The 15,884-nt window shown below is 40.5% G+C and overlaps 1 long non-coding RNA gene across 1 annotated transcript; it reads right to left on the reverse strand.

The window, feature by feature from the left end:
* Positions 1 to 1,373: 1,373 nt before the first annotated feature.
* LOC142100113 (uncharacterized) lies at positions 1,374 to 3,587 on the reverse strand. Its single transcript, XR_012678710.1, has 3 exons — positions 2,749 to 3,587; positions 1,758 to 2,205; positions 1,374 to 1,598 (listed from the first exon to the last, which is right to left on the reverse strand). It is a non-coding gene; the product is annotated as an uncharacterized LOC142100113 (long non-coding RNA).
* Between the last annotated feature and the right edge of the window lie 12,297 nt (positions 3,588 to 15,884).

Raw genomic sequence — 15,884 nt, forward strand, 5'->3', positions numbered from 1 at the left:
CGACAATCTAGACGTCTAGATTGTCGCTGGCTGGTACCTTCCTCATCTGCGAGTGTCCATAGGACAGATAAGCTGTTTTTATTCATGTTTCATGTACGGGCATTTATTTTATAGAGCCTGCAGTGTGAAATACTGTGCTATTAAATATATGGCTTTTTAAGCATTCAGGTCTGGTTCATTTACGGTATCACACCATTGTGGCTTGTATTTGATTTTGCAGCTGTTCATCTTGCCCTATGTCAGGAGGCGATAGCTACTATCCAGGATTACCTTGATTACCAGGTTACTCTTGGTGCCATCAGAAAGAATTCATCATATAAATCATTGGCTTGATTACTTTGAATATCTGGTACGGGAATTATATATCTCTGGATGAATACGACTATGTATCACTTATAATTGCACTATGTGTGGCGCCCCCTGTCTTCTATTTTATATTTATACATATATATACACACACACATTTATACATATATATATATATATATATATATATATATATATGTGTATATATATATATATATATATATATATATATATAGATATATAGATATGTAGATATATGTGTATATGAATATGCCTATATGTATGTATTTTAAAATATTTTTTTAAATACACAAAGTTACTATGAAAACATGCACGTAATCCTTCAATTAGTGGAAGAATATTTAACAATGGTAAGTGTAATATATATTTGTGTTAACATTAATCTGATTATGTTACATTTTATATTATTATTTATTATATATAATTTTTTTCTGTTTAAATCACTTAGACAAAAGATTTTATAATCATCTAATGGTCTATGCTACAAATCATGATGTTATCCCAAAGAAGAACTAACGACAAGAATTTAGTTTAACATATAATAAACCATGGTATGTTATTGATATATAAATGTATATTAAATTGTTTTTATATGCTAATGTTTTTTACAATTGTAACATTCATTGTAAAAAAAAATTCAATGTTAAATGTTATTGATGTTAACAGTGCAAAAAATAAAAAATAGTTGCAGAAATATTATCACTGATTTTTTACAAGATAATACTTAATCCTAATGAAAATTAAAATAGAGGATTGATTGTTAATAATGCTAATGTTGCAATTTTAATTCAACTGTATTATGTTTTTAAAAAAAAATAAAAAATTAAAATAACTTTTTTTAATAATTCACAGACAACTGAAGAGGATAGAAGAACTACTGTGAAAAATACAAGAAATTGGAGAAATGCAAAGACCACAGAAAACTTAAATTCTGATATATAAATTTTATTGCACAAAGAAAATCTGTAAATTATTAAAAGATGTTATATTTTTCTTTAAAACATGTGTCTTTCATTATTATAATCTAGAAAGATTGTTGTACAATATAATAGAAAAATAAATATTTGTTCAACACATCAATTTGGTTAGAAAAAATTTATTAATACATTTTAAAGAGTGATTAACTTTTTTGGATACAACCAAACAATCATTTCTCTTATAATTTAGATTGATGTGGTAATTAAACAGTATACATTATATTTAACAAAAAACAAACAATACAAGTGGGTCAATATTCCATGCACTATTCAAAATCCAGTCGCTGGTTCTGTCTGCAATCCACAGTGAAATGGGTGTGACAGGTACATTTTGGAGAAAGGAAAAGAGAAAAAAGGTAATTTCAGTGTGAGTATATGTTAGTAGTGATACTTTACATAAGGTTACATTACACAGAACATAGCATAGTGCAGTTTACAAATGATGACACCCACCTGTCCAAGAAGCTGACTCTTGAAAAGCGTCATGGCCTTGGTCTTCAAAATCCAGTCGCTGGTTCCGTCTGCAATCCACAGTGAAATGGGTGTGACAGGTACATTTTGGAGAAAGGAAAAGATAAAAAAAAAGGTAATTTCAGTGTGAATATGTGTCAGTAGTGATACTTTACATAAGGTTACATTACACAGAACATAGCATAGTGTAGTTTACAAATGATGACACCCACCTGTCCAAGAAGCTGACTCTTGAAAAAAGCGTCATGGCCTTGGTCTTCAAAATCCAGTCGCTGGTTACATCTTGCAATCATCCTTTTAAAATCTTAACTAACTGTTATTAACATTAAACTTATTTTCAAATAAAAACATATATATATATATATAAAACCTTTAACCGAACGCCGAACAACGATTGTTTGAGATATCTCCCACTAATTAATTTGAAGTCCTGAAAAAAAAAAAAAAAAGATAAAATATTGGTTATTATTTAAATTATATTTATAAAAAAAAAATTATGACATAAGAAAATTTACACTTACATGAAACAAAATCCAAAATTAAACGCTGGCGCTCACAAGTTCCTGTTTCCCGACCAAATGCTGTGGCTGAAGAAAGGTCTTGATCCTGTAAAACAGCAGGATCTATCTTTACCTCCAAATTATTTGCCAAACAGATATTGTGCAGAATGCTGCAAGCAATAACAATAAGGCAAACTTTTGATGGTGAGTACAGAAGCGCACCGCCGGACCTGTCCTAACAGCGGAACCGGCTCTTAAGTAGCCCAAAGGTACGCTCAATTACACCTCTGGTGGCTATATGTGCCGCTTGGTATCTTTTTTCAGCATCAGAAGTTGGATTGGACACTGGAGTGAGCAACCAGGGCTGGCTCCCATATCCTGCATCACCTAATAAAATATATATATTTTTTTTTATTAGTGTTCTTCTCATTTTAGAAATAATTATTAATAGCGATTACCTAGATATAACTTACCCAGGAGCCATCCATGAGGAAAATCTCCCTCCTCAAACCTCTTGAACACTCCTGAATTCTGCAAAATAAAAAAATAATGAGAGGAACCAGGGAAGCCAACACAAACATTTAGGATTTTTTTTCTGGCATCACACACCATCTGCACATTCATGGAATGGAAGTGCTTTCGGTTTCGAAAGCTCTCTTCCATTCTGTGCGGAGGTGTGAGTGCCACATGGGTGCAATCTATTGCACCCAGGACATTTGGCATACGTGCCACACTATAAAAATTGGATTTGACCTCCCGCCATTCTAATTCAGACTGTGGGAATTTAATAAATTCCCTAGTATGTTTTTTCATGGCTTTAAGGACCTGGAACAAACTCTGTGAAAATGTGGGTTGGGAGAAACCCGCAATTACGGACAATGTCGGTTGAAAGGTTCCCGACGCTAAAAAATGCAATGCCCCAAGCAGCTTTGCCAATCCAGGCACAGCATGGTTTGTGGGGACTGTTGGTTCCAGGTCCTCTTTAAGGAGGTCATATAAAGAATAAATTGCAACTGAGGATAGGCGATATAATCTTATCACCTCATCCTCAGGGACCCCATCAAGTAACCGACGTGTGCGGTACAGACGGGGCCGTGGGACCCGACGCCTTGCATCAAGTAATGGAGCCACAGCATTCTCTCCCTCACTTGCAGCCAAATGCACATCTACATTCTCCTCTATTTCAAAAGCATTTCCTTCCTCTCCCCAACTAGCAAACCAGCATGTGCACATTCATCAATACATGCTGCATACATAAACTGCCAAACGGTTATAGAAAATGGCTCCATTACTAATGCCTTTGTAAATTGAAAATTTCTTATTAAAAAATAAAAAAAAAAAAAAAAATTAGGTATTAATTAAAGTATTAATTGACTATTATTATTATTAATTAACTACCTAGCAGTATAAATACTGCTAGATATTAAACTATTAACAGTTTTTTAGAAATATAAATCATTAACTATATAAATAATGCTAGATATTAAACTATTAACAATTTTACAGAAATAAAAATCCTTAACTATCTGCTATAAATTTTTAGATAAAAATATAGATATACAAAACCAAACAGTTGTCTCAGTCTCAGCTCTTTAATGTTTTCTCTCAGGTCAGTTGAATGAGAAATGAAACTAATGTTTTTAATTTTAATCCAGTGGACTATACCATTTGCTTTTTTCTAAAGGGGGTGAATTTAAATATCATTTTACAAACTTTTTTATTTTCATGGGATTAAAGTAGGGATGTGCACCGGCGACTTTTGAGGTCTCGTGTTTTGTGTTTTGGATCCGGATTTTCGTTATTTTTGAGGTTCGGATTTGTCTCGCAAAACACTTGACGAAAGGTCTCGGTTCGGATTTAAGGTTTTGGATTCGGATTTTTTTGAAAAAAACATAAAAAGTTTAAAAATCAAGTTTTTGGGCTTATTTTCACTCCTAGGCTATTATTAACCTCAATAACATTCAATAACAAGCATTTCCACTAATTTACAGTGTATTCTGAACACCTCACAATATAGTTATTAGTCCAAAACGTTGCAACAAGGTATCTTTCTGGACTGCGTAGAGGAGTGGGTCACCACAATATATATTAAAAACCCTGAACTTTTATGATTCGCACCAATAAATGTACCTGGACTGCGTAGAGGAGTGGGTCACCACAATATATTAAAAACCCTGAACTTTTATGATTCGCACCAATAAATGTACCTGGACTGCGTAGAGGAGTGGGTCACCACAATATCTTAAAAACCCTGAACTTTTATGATTCGCACCAATAAATGTACCTGGACTGCGTAGAGGAGTGGGTCACCACAATATATTAAAAACCCTGAACTTTTATGAATCGCACCAATAAATGTACCTGGACTGCGTAGAGGAGTGGGTCACCACAATATATATTAAAAACCCTGAACTTTTATGATTCGCACCAATAATTGTACCTGGACTGCGTAGAGGAGTGGGTCACCACAATATATTATAAACCCTGAACTTTTATGATTCGCACCAATAATTGTACCTGGACTGCGTAGAGGAGTGGGTCACCACAATATATTAAAAACCCTGAACTTTTATGATTCGCACCAATAATTGTACCTGGACTGCGTAGAGGAGTGGGTCACCACAATATATTAAAAACCCTGAACTTTTATGATTCGCACCAATAATTGTACCTGGACTGCGTAGAGGAGTGGGTCACCACAATATATTAAAAACCCTGAACTTTTATGATTCGCACCAATAATTGTACCTGGACTGCGTAGAGGAGTGGGTCACCACAATATATTAAAAACCCTGAACTTTTATGATTCGCACCAATAATTGTACCTGGACTGCGTAGAGGAGTGGGTCACCACAATATATTAAAAACCCTGAACTTTTATGATTCGCACCAATAATTGTACCTGGACTGCGTAGAGGAGTGGGTCACCACAATATATTAAAAACCCTGAACTTTTATGATTCGCACCAATAATTGTACCTGGACTGCGTAGAGGAGTGGGTCACCACAATATATATTAAAAACCCTGAACTTTTATGATTCGCACCAATAAATGTACCTGGACTGCGTAGAGGAGTGGGCACTGGGCACCACAATAAAATATATAAAAAACCTTCAACAGATCTGCATTACACTACACATACGGCTGCTCCTCCATCCTCTCCATCATATACATGTTGGAGTTTTAGCGTGTGACAACCTCTTGTTTTTGATAATGTCAGTGCATTTTGAATATTTTTCAATTTGCCCCACACCACTGAATGTACTTTATCTATGATACGCAATACGCATCTATCTATCTTGACTGCGTAGTGTGGTGGCCCCGGTACACAATTTGGTACCGAGGCCACAATATAATTAAAAAACCCTCCACGTGTCAGAATTCCACCAAACAAGTATCTGGACTGCATAGTGGGGTGGCCCCGGTACCCAATTTGATACCGGGGCCACAATACCTCCTCCAAACATGGTACAGACAATTCGTCATTGAGATCCCAGACAGACAGGGTCAAAGTGTTATTGTTTGACTTTGTAAACCCAAAAAACTGTCCCTGTTGCACATAGTCGTGCAATGAATACTGACTTTTTCATTTAAAGGCACCATCTTTCAAGTGTAGTGTTTGTAAGTCTAAGTCATATTATACTTTTGGTAAAATTGGTTTATTTTGTTCCTCTTTATGGTAATTAGTAATAGAATTAAAGTATGAAATAGAATTAAAGTATGAAATAGAATTAAAGTATGAAATAGAATTAAAGTATGAAATAGAATTAAAGTATGAAATAGAGTGGTATAGAGTTGTAGTGTGGTATAGATAGAGTGGTCCACACAATATAATAATAAAACCCTCAACTGGTCAGAATTCCACCAAACAAGTATCTGGACTGCATAGTGGGGTGGCCCCGGTACCCAATTTGATACCGGGGCCACAATACCTCCTCCAAACATGGTACAGACAATTCGTCATTGAGATCCCAGACAGACAGGGTCAAAGTGTTATTGTTTGACTTTGTAAACCCAAAAAACTGTCCCTGTTGCACATAGTCGTGCAATGAAGACTGACTTTTTCATTTAAAGGCACGATCTTTCAAGTGTAGTGTTTGTAAGTCTAAGTCATATTATACTTTTGGTAAAATTGGTTTATTTTGTTCCTCTTTATGGTAATTAGTAATAGAATTAAAGTATGAAATAGAATTAAAGTATGAAATAGAAATAAAGTATGAAATAGAATTAAAGTATGAAATAGAATTAAAGTATGAAATAGAGTGGTATAGAGTTGTAGTGTGGTATAGATAGAGTGGTCCACACAATATAATAATAAAACCCTCAACTGGTCTGAATTTCACCAAACAAGTATCTGGACTGCGTAGTGTGGTGGCCCCGGTACACAATTTGGTACCGAGGCCACAATATAATTAAAAAATTGGGCATCAACTGTCACCGTTGTTTAATATCTGATACACCTAAATATGGACTGCACAGTGGAGTGGCCCCGGTAGTAAATTTGGTGCCGGGGCCACAATACCTCCTCCAACTTCCAAGTGTAGTGTTTATAAAGACAGACAGCGTCGAAGTGTTATTAGTTGACTTTCTTAACCCTAAAATTGTCCCTGTTGCAAATATTCGTGCAATGGACAGTTACTTTTTTATTGAAAGACTCAAACTTTCAAGTGTAGTGTTTATAAAATATAAACAACAATACAGTAGTTTTAGAGCACGTCAATCCCTCTTGTTTTAAATTATGACACGGCATTTTACTTTTGGTTTAATTTCTTGTATTTTTTTAAATTTGGTTTTACTTTTTGAACATGGCAAACGACTGTTGATTGGTCATATAATGCAAAAAAAAAAGGTCCAAGATGGAATTGTCCTTGGGCCCTCACACCCACCCTTATGTTGTTTAAATAGGACATGCACACTTTAACAAACCAATCATTTCAGCGACAGGGCCTACCAAACAACTTTGGCTGAAATGATTGGTTTGTTTGGGCCCCCACACCAAAAAAGCTATTCATCTCTCCCTGTACAGACTAAACAGGCTCTACTGAGGCAAGATGTCGTCCTCATCCTCAACCTCTGATTCCTCTCCCCCTACAGTGTGTACTTCCTCCTCATCACACATTATCAATTCGTCCCCGCTGGACTCCACAACCACAGGTCCCTCTGTAGTATCTGGAGGGCAGTGCTGTACTTCATTGAGGAATTGATTATTCATTTTTATAAACATCATTTTTTCAACGTTGTGAGGAAGCAACCTCCTTCGCCGCTCACTGACCAGGTTCCCCGCTGCACTAAAAACTCTTTCCGAGTACACACTGGAGGGGGGACAACTCAGGTAAAATAGAGCCAGTTTGTACAGGGGCTTCCAAACTGCCTTTTTTTCCTGCCAGTAACAATATGGACTGTCTGACATGTCTACTTGGATGGTGTCAGCAAAGTAATCATCCACAATTTTTTCTATTGTGACAGCATCCAATGCAGCGAGAGTAGACATGTCTGCAATGGTTGGCAGGTCCTTCAGTCCGGACCAGATGTTATCAGCATCCCCGCCAGTGCCTCTTTTGGGAAAACTGAGCTTTTTCCTCGCAGCCATAGATGTGGAAGAAAATGAGGGTGGAGCTGTTGGCATGTCACGGTCCTCTTCAGAGGACAATCTCCTGACCAGCAGGTCTTTGCACCGCTGTAGACTTGTGTCCGCCGGAAACAGAGACACAACATACGCTTTAAACCGAGGATCGAGCACGGTGGCCAGAATGTATTCCTCTGACTTTAAAAGAGTGACCACCCTCGGATCCTGGCAAAGCGTACGAAGGGCTACATCCACAAGAGCTACATGCTTGGTGTAATCGCAATGGCTTACCAGCTCCTCCCTCACTTTCTCCAGCTGCTTCTGCAACAGCCTGATCAGGGGAATGACCTGACTCAAGCTAACAGTGTCGGAACTGACTTCTCGTGTGGCAAGTTCAAATGGCTGCAGAACCTTGCACAACACGGAAATCAGTCTCCACTGCGCTTGACTGAGGCGCATCCCCACTCCTTTGCCTATGTCGTAGGTGGCTGTGTAGGCCTGAATGGCCTTTTGCTGCTCCTCCATTCTCTGCAGCATATAGAGGGTGGAGTTCCAGCGCGTCACAACCTCTTGTTTGAGGTGATGGCAGGGCAGGTTCATGCTTTTTTGATGTGCCTCTAGTCTGCGGTAGGCACTGGCTGAATGCCGAAAGTGTCCAGCAATTTTGCGCGCCACCGCAAGCATCTCCTGCACACCCCTGTCACTCTTGAGGTAATGCTGCACCACCAAATTAATGGTGTGGGCAAAACATGGGACGTGCTGGAAATTGCCCATATTTAATGCCCGCACAATGTTACTGGCATTGTCTGACACCACAAATCCCCATGAGAGTCTAAGTGGGGTAAGCCACTGGGAGATAATTTCCCTCATTTTCTCTAATATGTTGTCAGCGTTGTGCCTCTTATTAAAGCCTGTAATGCACAATGTTGCCTGCCTTTGCATGAGCAGCCATTTTGTAGATGCTGCTACTGATGCAGCTGTTGCTGTTGCTGCGGAAGGGGATGCATCTACCCAGTGGGCTGTCACAGTCATATAGTCCTTCGTTTGCCCAGAACCACTTGTCCACATGTCCGTGGTTAAGTGGACAGTGGGTACAACCGCATTTTTAAGAGCACTGAGGACACTTGATCGTACTTCTCTGTACATTTTTGGTATCGCCTGCCTAGTGAAGTGGAATCTCGAGGGGATTTGGTACCGGGGACACAATACCTCCATCAACCCTCTAAATCCCACTCCACTAATGGCGGACACCGGGCGCACGTCTAACACCAACATTGCAGTTACAGCCGCAGTTATACGCTTTGCAATAGGGTGACTACTATCGTATTTTGTGGTCATGGCAAACGACTGTTGGACGGTCAATTGTTTTGTGAAAGACTTAGCGGTCTTACGACTTCCCCTCTGGGAAGATGACCGACTAACAGCAGCAACAGCAGCAGTGGCAGTAGTAGGCGTACCGCTGCAGGATTCCTCGGATGAATCCCGTATTGAGGAGGACTCAGTCTGGCTGCTGACTTGGGCTGCAGGAATGAATCTGATGGAGATTGTGGAGGAAGTTGACGAGGAGGGTGTTGCTGGTGTATATCCAACTGGACCACGGGAATTAGGTGTCCCTCTACCGATGAGGGTCCTAGCCCCAGTTCCTGAACTAACCACTGAACTATGAAGGTTATTCAGGTGACGTATAAGGGAGGATGTTCCTAGGTGGGCAAGATCCTTACCCCTGCTTATTTGAGCTTTACATAAGCTACATATGGCCATACATTGGTTGTCTGGATTTGGATAAAAATAACTCCAGACCGAAGAGGTGCATTTTTTGGTCTTCTGACCAGGCATGACGATGGGCTTTTTCATCCCATGGACATCAGCTTTTTCCCCCCCTGGTGCCTCATTTACAATAACCACATCACCATCCTCATCATCAAGTTCCTCCACAGCGCCAGCTACATCATCAATAGCCTCCTCCCGAGCCACCTCTTCCCGTACAGTGATGGGAAGGTCAGGCTTGACAACCACCAACACCCTTGGACTCGCCTTGGGGATTTGTGATAATTTCTCTTTAGAAGGCAGAGTTGTTTGCTGTTTTGTTGCTGACAGCATAACTCTCTTCAATTTTTTGTAGGGGGGGGAGGAGGAGGAGGGCTAAGATCCGTGGGTGAAGCTGAACCACTAGTCATGAACACGGGCCAGGGCCTAAGCCGTTCCTTGCCACTCCGTGTTGTAAATGGCATATTGGCAACTTTACGTTTCTCCTCAGATGATTTAAAGTTTCTCTTTTTGCTACTTTTTCTTAACTTGGGCTTTTTGGATTTTACATGCCCGGTACTACGAGATTGGGCATCGGGCTTGGAAGACGACATTGATGGCATTTCATCGTCTATGTCATGACTAGTGGCAGCAGCTTCAGCATTAGGAGGAAGTGGGTCTTGATCTTTCCCTACTTTATCCTCCAAATTTTTGGTCTCCATTATATGTAGCACAAGATACTGCAGAATGTGTGAACTTGGTAATATTGCAGTACCAATGGACTTATACTGCTGTATTGGTTTTGCAAATTTGGTTATAATTATTATATATTTATTTTTTTTTTAAAATTTTTTATTTTTTTTTACTTTTTTTTAATTTTTAAAAAACTTGGGAATAGTGGGGAAAAAACTATGCCCTTAGAAGCACAGAGCACAGGACACAGCACCACTGGACTGAACAGGACACGGCACAGGACCCAGCAGCACTACGGAACTCAGCAGGACAGAGCACAGGACACAGCACCACTGGACTGATACTGCAGAATGTGTGAACTTGGTAATATTGCAGTACCAATGGACTTATACTGCTGGATTGGTTTTGCAAATTTGGTTATAATTATTATATATATTTTTTTTTTTTAAATTTTTTATTTTTTTTTACTTTTTTTTTATTTTTTAAAAACTTGGGAATAATGGGGAAATAACTATGCCCTTAGAAGCACAGAGCACAGGACACAGCACCACTGGACTGAACAGGACACGGCACAGGACCCAGCAGCACTACGGAACTCAGCAGGACAGAGCACAGGACACAGCACCACTGGACTGATACTGCAGAATGTGTGAACTTGGTAATATTGCAGTACCAATGGACTTATACTGCTGGATTGGTTTTGCAAATTTGGTTATAATTATTATATTTATTTATTTTTTTTTTACTTTTTTATTTTTTTTTACTTTTTTTTAATTTTTAAAAACTTGGGAATAATGGGGAAATAACTATGCCCTTAGAAGCACAGAGCACAGGACACAGCACCACTGGACTGAACAGGACACGGCACAGGACCCAGCAGCACTACGGAACTCAGCAGGACAGAGCACAGGACACAGCACCACTGGACTGATACTGCAGAATGTGTGAACTTGGTAATATTGCAGTACCAATGGACTTATACTGCTGGATTGGTTTTGCACATTTGGTTATAATTATATATATTTTTTTTAATTTCTAATTTTTTATTTTTTTTTACTTTTTTTTTATTTTTTAAAAACTTGGGAATAATGGGGAAATAACTATGCCCTTAGAAGCACAGAGCACAGGACACAGCACCACTGGACTGAACAGGACACAGCACAGGACCCAGTAGCACCACTGACCTCAGAAGGACAGAGCACAGCACACAGCACCACTGGACTGATACTGCAGAACACAGCACAGCACAGCACAGCACAGCACTGCACAGCACAGCACTAAACAGCACAGCACTAAACAGCACAGAACTAAACAGCACAGAACTAAACAGCACAGAACTAAACAGCACAGAACTAAACAGCACAGAGGACCACCTAACACACCCTCCCTCTACCCTGATCAATGCCCGAGTGAAGATGGCGGCGACTAGCGGGGAATTTATAGGATCCGAGTATCGCGAGATCCGACAACGGGATTATGAGTCAGAGCCTCAGTTTCACTTTTGAATTTGGCGCCAATACCCGGATCTGTCTCGGATCCGACTCGGATCCGCAACGTTCGGGTGGGCTCGGATTTCATAAATCCGAGTGCGCTCATCCCTAGATTAAAGTTATTTTTAATACACAATTATCATTTGAGAGAAGTTTAATTAGTATAATATTAACAAAAAAGACCCATATTAAAATAATTTTGGAAACTAAAGGAATCATTAACGCTTTTAAAAGACCTTCAATGATGCGATCGAAAAAATGACTAAACGCGATTTTATTGTACATGCGTTAAAGCGACAATTTACAATTGAATAGCCTGCCTGCACTTGTTCTATGGGCTTCGTAAGAATTTGCGTAACATGTTTATTTCCGACTTAAACGCGTAAAATAAGGGGAATTGAATTGTGTGCACTCTATGCTAACGCGAAAACGCGTTAAATAATAGCGGAATCGCGAAATCAAGGCTAATTGAATACCCCCCAAAGAATTAAGTTTGGTAATCGTGGATTTAATATATTATGTTCTTTAATAAGAATCATGCTTCAATTAATGATTTATTGTCACCAAAACTTCCAAACAAAACCCCAAAAGAACTGGTTAAATCGGAGACTGTTCTCCCTGATTGTGGTAAAACAAGATTAATATAATAAGAGCTACTGCCCTAATACAGTGTCAGTGTGTTAAGAAACTGATTTTGTAGTACGGTGCTTAATATAGGTGCTAATGATTGCACATCATTCTCAAGCTGATATTATACTTCCTCCGTGGCTTCCACACACAGATCAGTCCATGTAATGGTGTAACGGAGGTTGCTCTCGTGATTGCAGTTAAGTGCAGTGTTTACTGTGTTCAAATATAACTGGCAGAGCGGTATAAGCTAACGGCAATATATGATATTATTGTCCTATCTTGAGAAGATGTATTTACTAATCTAAGCTTGTCAAAATTCAACTTATTAGGTATAATTATATCAACCACTGAACGCGGCGTCCGTCGACGCGCGTTTCGCTATTAGCTTTTTCTTAGGCAAGCCGATGCAATGATAGCATTGGCTATTTAAAGTGGAGAACCCACCTACTATTACAGCGTCATGCACAGCAACGTTGTGGCAACTAAAGGTTGCTCAGAATCACTTCCGCCTAGCTTATGATCGCTCTGCTGTATCATAGATAAGGGTGTGCACCGGCCACTTTTGGTGTTTTGGGTTTTGGGTTCTGATTAGCTTGAGGTTTTGGGTTCTGATTTGTTTTGCCGAAACACCTGACGAAAGGTTTTGGTTCTGATTTAGGGTTTTGGGTTCTGATTTAATTTTAAAAAAGCATAAAAAGTGCTAAAATCCAGTTTTTGGTTTTTTTTTCACTCCTACGCTATTATTAACCTCAATAACATTCAATAACAATCATTTCCACTAATTTCCAGTCTATTCAGAACACCTCACACCTCACAATATTGTTTTTAGTCCAAAACGTTGTACCGAGGTAGCTGGATGTCTAAGCTAAGCGACACAAGTGGGCGGCACAAACACGTGGCCCATCATAGGTGGCTGTGTAGGCTTGAATGGCCTTTTTCTGCTCCTCCATCCTCTGCAGCATATAGAGGGTGGAGTTCTAGCGCGTCAATACCTCTTGTTTTTGATGATGACAGTGCATTTTAATTATTTTTGGATTTGGCCGCAACACTGAATGTAGTTTAATATCTGATATGCAGCTATCTGGACTGCGTAGTGGAGTGGCCCCGGTACCCTATTTGGTACCGGGGCCACAATACCTCCTCCAACTGGTCTGAATTCCACTGCACAGATGGCTGCTCCTCCATCCTCTGCAGCATATAGAGGGTGGAGTTCTAGCGCATCAATACCTCTTGTTTTCGATCATGACAATGCATTTTAATTATTTTTGGATTTGGCCGCAACACTGAATGTAGTTTAATATCTGATACGCAGCTATCTGAACTGCATAGTGGAGTGGCCCCGGTACCCTATTTGGTACCGGGGCCACAATACCTCCTTCAACTGGTCTAAATTCCACTGCACAGATGGCGGACACCGGACACACGTCTAACACCAACATAGCTGTGCTGGTGACATGGCCTGCAGGAATATCTCTGATGGAGATAGAACTAGGCCCCAAAGAAAAGAGTTGCAAGATGGAATTGTCCATGGGCCCTCCCACCCACCCTGGAGTTATACAGCAGTACCTAGTATTTTTTGGTACAGCAGCAACAGTGAACGTAGTTTGACTTTTAAATAGCAGTACCTAGTATTTTTTGGTACAGCAGCAACAGTGAACGTAGTTTAACTTTTAAATAGCAATACCTAGTATTTTTTGGTACAGCAGTAACAGTGAACGTAGTTTGACTTTTAAATAGCAGTACCTAGTATTTTTTAACTAATTTTTTTATATATTTTTTCCATTATTTTTGGATAATTTTTTTATAATTTTTTTATATATTTTTTTAATTATTTTTTAAAAAGTTTTTTATAGTTTTTTTTTTATAGAACTTTTGGATAATTTGGAAATAAGTAATAACAAAGCCCTTAGCATAACAGAGCACAGGACACAGGCAGCACCACTGGACTGAGCAGGACAGAGCACAGGACACAGCAGCACTGGTCTGAGCAGGACAGAGCACGGGGCGGGGCATCACTGGATTCAGCAGGACAGAGAGAGGAGGTGTTTTGTTTCAGCTCTGACTTCCAGAAGCCTGCAGGGTAGAGTTTTTTTGCCTAGCCCAGCCTTGATGGAGCCTCCTGGGGCAGCATTCCAGGAGAGTCCCCTGCCTACCGGGCCTGGCCCGGGCCTAGGCCCAGTTTCATCCAGGATCCATGTTAATCAGCTACCCAGGTTACGTGATGCTACTGCTAATGAAAATGCAGGAAAGGCCCCGGCTTCAACATCTCCGGGTGAAAAAACAGACCGTGATCAGGATAAAGCTGAATTTAAAGCTCCTGGCTCGGTGCAGCCTGTGGAAGGAAAAAAACCTGCAGCAAAGCCAGTGATGGAGGGACCTGGGGAAGGAGAGGAGGAGAGCCCCCAGGCTCTTGGGCCTACTATGTCCTGCATGAGCAGCAATGTCTCCTACCGGCCAGTTACCAGTTTGGCGGTGGACCTGAACCCCGTAGTAGTGTGTGTCCCTTCTGGGTCTATGAATATACCCTCCTTGGATGAAGTCCCTGGGCCTTCTAAAACTACTGGGCCGGTGTCACCCTGTATGATGTCCAATATAGGGGGTCACGAGAAGGAGGATTTTGTCCAGGCCCCAGTGAAGAAACTGGGGGCCAAGGTAAGGCTGCCTGTGAAGTTTAACAGGCAGCCTCATGTGGTTATTGGAACCCTGCAGCCTGTGCTACCACAACAGGTTGTGAGTGAGGATCCCTGTATAATGATTAATACGGGAGCAGAGGGGCCTCAGGAGAACCAAGCATCGGCCGTAGTGAAGGAACTAGGGGCTGTATCGGGTGCTGAAGTTCGAACGGAGAAGGTTCCCAGAGTTGCAGTGGATCCTGCATCAGTCTGCCTCCCGGATACGGAGGAGAGCGAGGAGGAGGACCTAGAGATTGGGTCGAAGATAGGGGCACTGGAACTCGAGATCACGGCCCTAGACAAAAAAATAAATAGGAAAAGGAAAAAGAGAAACCAGGCCTACAGCCGTCACCGGGTAATTATCTCAGCCGAGATTGAGGAGCTAGATGCTGTCCTAAAAGAGAAGCAGGAATTGCTAACGAGGTTAAAAACAATCGTGCAAATAACGAACCTGGTGTCTTCGGAGCCGCTGCCTCCCAATATGGCGGGCGAATCGGAGGAAGAGGTCGTGGCCGGTTGCCTATACGATTCAATCCGGGTGCTGGAGAGCGAGCGGTCAGTGATGGGCCAGGCGGAAGCTGAAGGTGTTCCCGGTGGGTGCGAGGTACAGGCTGCAGTCGTGGTGGCTAGCCTATGCGCCCAGTCGTCTCTGGCATTTCCGGTGGACACCGGAAGTGGAGCGTCGACCCGGAGAACGGTAAGCCTGGAAGAATCCTCTAAGTCGAATTATGTTAAAATTAATATTGTGAATGAAAGACTTAATGTTGGCAATATTATGGCTGATACTGGGGCTGAGCCTGAGGGTACCAGT

Source organism: Mixophyes fleayi, chromosome 8 (genome assembly GCF_038048845.1).
Source record: "Mixophyes fleayi isolate aMixFle1 chromosome 8, aMixFle1.hap1, whole genome shotgun sequence".
Taxonomy (NCBI): domain Eukaryota; kingdom Metazoa; phylum Chordata; class Amphibia; order Anura; family Limnodynastidae; genus Mixophyes; species Mixophyes fleayi.